The 8,699-nt window shown below is 36.6% G+C and overlaps 1 protein-coding gene across 1 annotated transcript in view; it reads left to right on the top strand.

Moving 5' to 3' along the window:
* LOC120571311 overlaps window positions 1-8,699 on the top strand; it is a 177,523-nt gene that overhangs the window by 162,091 nt on the left and 6,733 nt on the right. The gene's annotated exons all lie outside the window — the stretch shown is intronic.

Here is an 8,699-nt window from a genome sequence, read left to right as displayed (position 1 = left end):
ACACATTATTTAACTGTTATTAACAGTTATTCAAGGCTTATTTACTAATGATATAATAGACACCGTAATTAACTGTTTTTAATAGTTAGTGAGGGCTTATTACTGCATTTATTAATGGTAAAATTGACACCTTAGTTAACTGTGATTAACAGTTAAGTCATCAACTAATGGTAAATAATGCATCAATTAATACCTTAGTTAACATGAGCATTGTTAATAAATGTTTGACAATTTATTCAACCCTTAATAACGGTAAGTTAATGCTTATTAATGCATTAACTAATGCTAATTAATGTACCCTTATTGTAAAGTGTTACCCAATAAGCTATAAAAATGGATAATAGAGAGTGAAAGGCGGCGCTGAAAAGACAAGAATTGAAAAAGGGACAAAAGTTTAGACCAGATGATCTAAACTGAGCTACTTCTTCATTAAAACCAGCGGAGTAAAACACCAAATTAAGAAGATGAGATGGGTCAATTTAGCTAGTTAGGAACAGTGTGGATGCTAGTCATTGTGCAAAATATTATACAATGTTTCCTACAAACAACGTTCATATTTATGAATCAAACTTTTTCTTGTAGCTCCTCAGCAGCAGCACTACATTACTGAAACTGACTTGATTAGAAAGCTTTGTAAAAAGGGGAGATTTGTGCTGAGAAATGTGAGAATTTCTACCATTAGATTTAGTGTGAGAAGCAGACCCAGTAGCAGTAGTGTGTAAGGGATAGCTGCTGTCCGTATGAAAGGCAGAGGGAAGCTGTTGTACCACAGTGTGGGAACAACCAAACATGATCACATTAGTTAGGATATAACCACTTCATATGCCCAAATGTTACTAGTGACCCATTATGGTTTTTATCATTAAAATGAGGATAGTAAATATACAAAGCCCACAATTGAAATGGAATAGGATGAAAGTAATATCAAACATTATAAAAAAAGAGATGACATGTCATTAGAAAGTGCAATGCATTGCATTTAATTTTTTATTTCTTTTTATTTTATATGTGTACATATTTTATTTAATTTCAAGGTTTGCATATGTGTGAACACTAATTTGCACACAAAAAATATTTTGATATTGTTGAACATTACATTGTGTTGTTGTAACATATACTGTTGGTGTTTGTACTGAATGATATTTTACAAAATTACACTGGATTACAAGACTATAGAGAACAGTGTGTTATTGCAGACTTGCATACTTAAGTTTTAATTACGTTATTTTAAAATATCATGTCAGTCATGATGTAAAGTGGGCCAGTCTAAGACATGCACCCAACACTCATCAGAACAGAGACCCTCCTCCTCCTCCCTCCTCCCTCCTCCTCCTCCCTCCTCCTCCTCGAAGAAAAAACTGAAAACTAAACCGCTAAACCAGCTCTGTCCTGGTGGGTAACACTTTACAATAAGGTACACAAAAATGTAGGTAGTTACTGAGGAACAAATGAGGAACAAATGGTTAGTTAATGAATAGTTACTGATTGACTGTTATTCAAGCACTAATGGTTAGTTACTAGTAAACAGACTGGTAGTTACTGTTAAATGAATGAGGAAGGAATGGTTAGTTAATGAGTTACTCATTCAGTAATGGTAGTTAATGCTTAACTAATCATTCACTACCATTGTTACTGAGTGGTTAATCATTAATGAATGATTAGTTAAGCATTAACTACATTACTGAATGAGTAACTACTTAACTAACCATTCGTTCTTCATTCATTACTCATTTGTTCCTCAGTGACTACCTACATTTCTGTGTACCTTATTATAAAGTGTTACCAAAAAGCAAATCCATGACCTGAAAACCTGTGTGTCTGACAGTGAAACACTCCATCAGGCTTTCTTCACTGCTTCTTCTGGAGTCCCAAACTAGTTACAGGAAACAGCTGGAACTAAGGTTTTTATCATAAATTTGATCATACTGCATACAATATGAAAGCAAATATTCAATAAAATGAACACTAAATCTAGGTTCCTTTGTATATCTTACTGTCTCTTTACAGCTAAGATTAAAAAAGGATCCAGAACTCTAATAAAGTTCCTGTCACATCAATATTTGAAACTATTTTGCATCATAAATATGCATTAACAAAACTTGTTTAACCGAACATTAAGATATTAAGTGATAGGACCCGTTAGAAAGTCACAGGAGACCTTAAAATGGTCAGGTGTAAATTCATAAATCATATTGAAATGTTTCTGGATACAGTGATGATCTGATAAGCGTTGCTGAGGTAACATCTGGAGAGAACTGATGCTGCTGTCCAGCTGTTTCTGCAGACCTTTGGAGAGGGATCACTACAGCAGCTACCAACTAAAGTCAGAAAGAAAGAAACCAGAACACATTTATTACAACATTAGTTCTTTTTATTAAATTATTTGATTCATTAAACCAATTCTAAAATGCTTGTGTATAGGTTCAAATGGGAATTATGGGATTCATCATGTTTTTCCATTCGATGAACAGATTTGCGTAAGTTTATCAGACCTGAAACAATAAAAAGATTAAAATTTTAATTATTTAGTTAAATGTGTGAGGATGAAAGAACACTGCAATCCAGATCTTCCATTAGAGTTGGTTTAGTGAGGAGTGAGTGTTGAGGCTCAGAGAGTCTTTCCTTCTGTTACCACTAGAGAGCAACACAACTCTGACCTGAGTCAGCTACAATTTATTTATTCCTTATGTTCATTTTTCATATATTAGAACACAATGTTTTTCTTACAAAAAAGTCTGTACTCTGTCAAAGTCCATTTAAAAAGTAAAATTAAACTATGATACTCTTTAAAACTTTTGAGTAAATATGTTTCTATTGTGGTGTTGATATTAGGATTTAGTACAATTTAAGATAAACTTTAATGGTTACAGATCTAGAAATCCACTGGGGTCTCCCTGGATAGTTCGAATCCTACCGACAACATTCGTTTGAGTGTGGCGGTAGCTCAGTCTATAGGGAGTTGGATTAGGAACCACAGGGTTGCTGTCCATACAGAGTGTGGACTGGTAGCTGGAGAGATGCCAGTTCACCTGCTGGGCACTGCCAAGGGGCTCTTGAGCAAGGCACTGAAATCCCCCAACCGCTCAGGGTGCCAGTCCAGCACTCACAGCCCACTCACTCTGACATCTCTCCATCAGTGCATGTATAGAGAGCCGAAGTCTACTATCATTCCATGGGACCTATCTTTCAAAAAAATATGAACGGGAGTCAATGGAGAGATAAGGGTTTCAAATTGTGCCATGCATTTCACAAATGATGTGTGTGAATTTAAAAGATAATTTTACATCAAGAGATAAACGATATGACATAAATAAGTTGAACAACATTAGGTTTTGTGTGAGATTGCTTAGTGAACTACATCTCTCGTCTCGAACAATATACGTCACCAGAGAAATATGGCTGTCTCCTTGTCGAGCTTTACCGTCTTCTTCCAAAACGAAGGCAGAAGTATCAAAAGAGGTGAAAACTATTATAAATTGGGTCATGTCGAGAGCCGCAGCTACTCAAAGGGAGTTTTGGTCGGTTCCGTACTCGCCAGCAGGGACAATGTGGTGACGTCTGGTAAGCGACTTGGACTTGTAGTCCGTCTAATTACGTATTTTCCCATAGCATTTTAATGAACTATCTTGCGACAAACTTTGACACTCTTGACATGTAAAATAATGTTTTATTTTGAAAAACAACATATGTGTAATCCAAGGCACTCGGGACCAGAAAATAAAAGTTTGTCTTTCGCCATTGACCACCATTTCTTTTTCGAAGATAGGTTCCATGGAGGCAAACGGGAGGGGCGGGACTTCAGCTCTTTATAGGACCTGATCATGTGTGTGTATTTTAGGCCTGTGTGTAGTGTGTTCTGACAGACAGAGTGTACATTGTAATTTCCCCACTGGGGATCAATAAAGAGTATAAATTATTAAATGGGATTTTAAATAAATTATTACAAATAAATTATTACAAAATGTAATAAAAAAAAAATTACTACAAAAAAAATCCATCTTTTACCTGTGCATTTGGTTTATTTGGTCGGTCGATGGAGGTTAGTCCCAGGGACCTTTCTGAACGTGTCTTGAGAAAGGTCCCTGGGACCGAGAATGCAGAGGTGGAAAGAGTGAGCGAGAATCTTCTTCCTTTTTGAAATGGATCTTTGGGGGAAGACATTCCCTGCACCACAAAGGAGACAAAGCATGTGGTGTGTTCATGTTACCTTCTACTCATCTTCTACAGATCTTATTTAGCAAACATTACTCCAGCAGGATTTGACAGACATCACGCTCCAAATGGTGTCTGTCCCATTCTACCTGTCTGTCCCTCCCTCCAGCAACATTCCCACTTCCTCAAACCCGTTCTTCACGGTTGTCTACCTGTCCACCAGATGTCCTCTGACTTTTACTCCTGTCCCAGTCCCCTTACTCCCACATCCAGCCACTCCCTTCTGTCCTGCAATAACCCCTTTCCCTCCAGTCACCTGAACTTCACCCATCTGCTCACCTGTTCCCACTGTCCTCTTCAGCCCTGCAGAGATTTAGACGGCTCCTTTCATCTCACTCCTCACCATAGATGCTTTGTTGTTTCTTGCTATTGATTTCCAGCCTCTGTTACCAGGAGCCTGTTGCCTCCCTGCACCCCTCCCTGTCCATTCCTGCTACCTCTGGACTCTATACTACCTCTGTTTGGACTAGCCAGTATGCTGATGTATGTACACCTTTACAATCAATCCCTAAACTGTCTCGGGGCGGTCCAGTTGTCTGCATTGGGTCCTACTCCTCACACTCACCCGTGGCAGTGTTGTGTCAGTGCTGGTGGATATATGCATTATTATTCCAATTCTTAATAATATCAGACAAGTAATTCAGTCTTTTTTTAAATTCCTTTTTTATTGGTGTTTCAAAATGTAATGTTCATTTTGGTCCTGTGTAGCTCTGGGACACACCTATAATTTATTTCCCCATGTACAGTACAGGCCAAAAGTTTGGACACACCTTCTCATTTAATGCGTTTCCTTTTTATTTTCATGACTATTTACATTATAGATTCTTACTGAAGGCATCAAAACTATGAATGAACACATATGGAATTATGTACTTAACAAAAAAGTGTAAAATAACTGAAAACATGTCTTATATTTTAGATTCTTCAAAGTAGCCACCCTTTGCTTTTTTATTAATAAGGCAAAAAATTCCACTAATTAACCCTGACAAAGCACACCCGTGAAGTGAAAACCATTTCAGGTGACTACCTCATGAAGCTCATTGAGAGAACACCAAGGGTTTGCAGAGTTACCAAACACACACAATCTAACAAGTATTATGTCTGTGTTGAGATACAACATGATGTCTTTCTAGTGTGCATCGCCACGTGTCTCAGTTAGCCTATTCTCCTCTCTTCTTCTCCCAGTGATGTGCCGATCACAAAGTTTAACTGTAAAACTTTCAGAACAGCCTCGAGGGATAATTCTACAGTTTGGTGCCCCTATATATGGCGACGCTGTCTGGAAAGCTGCAAAGAAGTCCGCCTTTCTTCAAAACAACAAGCTACGTTTTGCCGAAGACCTGTCCCCAGCAGTCAGAGAGCGAAGGATGCAGCTGTGGCCACTGGTGGCTAAAGCGCGAGAACAAGGGAAAGCTGCTTACTTCGTGGGAGGTCGAGCCTTTGCCAACGGGGCTGAGCTGCTTCCACATACCTGAAAGTGGTAAACGCCACACCTGCCAACATGTGCCTTAAGCCCAGTTAAGCTATAATAACCCAAATGCTTTTCATTCACTGTGTGTATGTTTCTCTATCTGTTCTGAGAAACACTTTATTTTTAAAATGTTTGTCTAAGGGCTGATGAGCACATTAATGACACTCAACTAAATATGTTTACAAGACAACATCTATTACATCCAGTCAAATGTTTGCAATGTCCTAGAGGCTAGCCCTTTATGTCTATTCATTGCTAATAACTGGTATGTGTTAATTTGTCGACTGAGAATCTAAGTACCTCCTTAGTTTTCATTGCTTTACTTAGTTTCACAATGCACTTTTTATTTAAGTTAAAATGGTGCAGTTCCTTACAGTAAGGTTAAGTCTAACTTTACTTCTTACATTGTTCTATCTGTTGTTGTTAATACGTCTTTATCTATCATTACTCTCAATGCCAGGGGGATAAGGAATATTGTTAAGTGCAAGGTGTTATTATGTTTGTCAACAGCACAATTATGATTTCTATTTCATTCAAGAGTCCCATTCAGTAGTAGATTATGGAGATCCCATGGGGAAATGATCTGTGGCAGGCTCATGGGTCTGAACATTCTGCTGGTGCTCTAAAATATAATTTTCCTATATATATATATATATTTTCATATATTCTTTCATCTGTCAGTGATACATCAGGTCATTTTATTTTTCAAGTGTTAACCACTGAAAACTTTACTTTGATAGTTATTAACATATATGGCTATAATTCTAATGAGAATGAAATAATGCTTGAAACTTTAGAGAAGCATATACAAAATACCCTTAATAACTTTCCAAATTCAGGTATAGTAATAGGGGGGGATTTCAACATATTAGATCACAACATTGACTGTTGGCCTCCACGTGTTTCCACTGCAGTAAAAGAAAACTTAAAATGATTTATGCAAAAATTTAACTTGATTGATGTATGGAGGTTTAACAATCCTAACATAAATGCTTTAACTTGGAGTAATAGAAGTGCCACCAGACGTTCACGATTGGACTATTGGTTAGTTTCTGATCATTTGAGTATTGATAAAATATCAGTTAATATCATCACAACCCCATTAACAGATCATAATGCAGTCTCCATCTTTATCCCCTTGCACTCTGCCCCCCTCTACCAGATGTAGAAATGCTTACTGGAAACTAAACAGTTCGCTTTTATAACACAACACAAAACTTTATATGGTAATTTTCTAAATGTCATCATGGCAGCCTGTGCTGCTTCTTGTTCTGTGTGTTTTTGTTTTTTTTTCACTCATGTTCTCCCTCCTGTGCTGATTGCTGTGGCCGTGGCTTAGCTGGCAGGTGGCTCCAGGTGAAGCTCATTCCCTAATCAACCTCCTGCAGTATTTAAGGCTGGCTCTGTGATCCACTCATTGCCAGATTGTAATAAAGGAAGTCTGAGGATGCTTTTGTTAGAAATTGTGAACTTCTGAAATTTAAAACTGGCCAATATTTGAGGAATAATGTTAGTATCTTATCCAAAAATCATAAATTGGAGGAAGAAAGTTTGGTCTTTAAAATAATTTCTTTATACCAGAAGGACCCTGCAGATATATCAGAAGAAGAAGAAAGTCTAACTTTAATTTCGGAACAACTTAAACTAAATTAGATTTACTCCAACAAAGCAAACTGTGCCTTTAGGTCAAGAAAAAAGTGGATTGAAGGGGAACAGAACTCTGCCTATTTTTTCGACTTAGAAAGATATCATGGGAAATTCAATTTAATCCAGCAATTTAATATTAACGATACTGTAACTGATAATCCGAAGAGCATATTTTATTTCTGTTCGGACTTCTATAGAAATGTATACAAATTGAAATATTGACATCAATCAACCACTACATTCTTGAACCCTCTTATCGTCACACCAATCTCTCAAGATGATAGGAAACTCTGCGATGACCCATTTGCAATTCAACATTGTAAAACTTACAAATCTCCTGGAGTTGATGGCCTCTCTACAGAGTTTTATCAGGCTTTTACACAATCATAGAGGTGCTCTGTAAACTTTAATTTGATTAGTGATAAGACAAAGGAAAAGCTTAATCAGTGGCTGCAGAGAGATTTATCCTTGAAAGGACGAGTATTGTTGACAAAGGCAGAAGGTTTATCCCGACTCACATATGCAGCTATCCCATTGTTTGTCAACAAAAAGCTCTGTAATTCCATTGATAAATTACTTTTCAATTTTATTTGGAAAAACCAGACGCATTATGTGAAAAAAATATGTTATTATGAACACCTTTGAACGTGGTGGTCTAAACTTTCTTGATTTTACAACCCTTAATAATACTTTTAAAATAAAATGGATAAAGCATTTTCTAAAAAAATCCCACATCTACATGGAATTTTATACCTAACTATATTTTCTCTAAGGTTGGTGGTCTTTGTGTGATTATAAAATAGAAAAAATTCCCTTAATCTTATCTAAATTCCACAAACAAATGCTCTTAGCATGGTCGTTAATCTACAAACATAATTTCTCCTCACATAGATGCTTCATCTGGAATAATCGGCTTATTAAATTCAAGAATAAATCTTTATTTTATAAAACTTGGTTCGATAATAACATAATTCTAGTATCCCAACTATTAAATGATTATGGATCATTGCTGAATTATTCAGAATTCCTTCATACTTTTGGCATTCCAATCACCCCAAGAGAGTTTGCAATTGTTATGGATGCCTTCCCATCTGGTATTGTAACTCTCTTAAAAGGGACTGAAAAAAACATTTTGCTTACCAGCTTTGGACCCTAAGTTGACCTCAGTTGGTAATATGTTTCGCTACCACAACGAGGAATAATAATCGTAAAATTTTAGCTTTATTCCAGAGAGATGTCACCAGCACCCCTAATGTTGTTCCCTATTGGTCTAACTTTGTTGACAAGCTGAATTGTGGGAATATATGGAACCTTCCTTACAAATACTTCCATGTGAAAAAATTTTTTACAAAAAAAAAAAAAAAAATTT

The sequence above is a fragment of the Perca fluviatilis genome, chromosome 13 (genome assembly GCF_010015445.1).
Source record: "Perca fluviatilis chromosome 13, GENO_Pfluv_1.0, whole genome shotgun sequence".
Classification (NCBI taxonomy): domain Eukaryota; kingdom Metazoa; phylum Chordata; class Actinopteri; order Perciformes; family Percidae; genus Perca; species Perca fluviatilis.
This window is presented reverse-complemented; position numbering and strand designations above follow the sequence as displayed.